This window comes from Tarenaya hassleriana, unplaced genomic scaffold (genome assembly GCF_000463585.1).
Source record: "Tarenaya hassleriana unplaced genomic scaffold, ASM46358v1 Cleome184, whole genome shotgun sequence".
Taxonomy (NCBI): domain Eukaryota; kingdom Viridiplantae; phylum Streptophyta; class Magnoliopsida; order Brassicales; family Cleomaceae; genus Tarenaya; species Tarenaya hassleriana.
Window position 1 is genome coordinate 129,254 of NW_010965253.1, and position 947 is coordinate 130,200.

A 947-nucleotide genomic window follows, 5' to 3' on the forward strand; every position below is an offset into this window, starting at 1 on the left:
ACTGCCGTGCAATAAACAACATCACGGTCAAGTATCGCCATCCAATTCCCCGCCTTGATGATATGCTCGACGAGCTTAGTGGAGCCATGATCTTCTCAAAGATCGACTTGAAAAGTGGCTATCATCAAGTCCGAATGAAAGAAGGCGACGAACGGCTCTTGGTCTAGGTTGCTGTCCTATGTCGCTCTCATCATCGCTTAGCGACTCGGGAGTGCGAGCTCTATGGGGTCTAGGATGATCTAGAGGTTCTCTACGGTTGGGTTCAGGTTGTGCAGGGGGCCTATTCTCCTCTAGACGTGCTAGTCTGTCCATGATATGCTGGATCGATCTAAATAGAGCACCGTTACTAGACTCTATGTTGGCTCCCTCGGTAGAAACCTCGTGTGCACTCATTTCGCTCAACTCTCTTGCAAACAACAACCAACACGCAACGTGCAACAATCACTTGTAGGACAGATCCTAAACGTACCAAGAATAAAATATACGTGCAGCTCTAACTCAAACACGATCAGACAACACGAAACGTGCAATGTTACTCAGCAAGATCGGGGTTCGAGCAATCGTCAAGCAAACGAACGTGCGAAACTGTCCTAATACGAACAGAACTAAATAGTTTCGTACCCAAGGCTATCAATCACGCAAATAGACAGCAATATACGAGCAGTGCCGACGTGCTTTGAACAAGGATTCACACACACAACAATCAAACGCTCGGAAGCAACCGCCTTGCGATGGTGCACGCGATCGTTAAATCAAACAACACCCAAGCTATTTGAGTTTCAAAAGGTTTAAGTCCGTTTTCTGGGCAAGGAACACAAATGAATGTAGACGTGCAAGGGCGGAATAAAATCTGAAACGAAACAGGGTCCAAAAATCGCTATCAAGGAAAGATCTCACCGAGAGCTTTCCAAGGCCGACGTTGGAGGCGTTGTGCAGCAGCGTTCGTG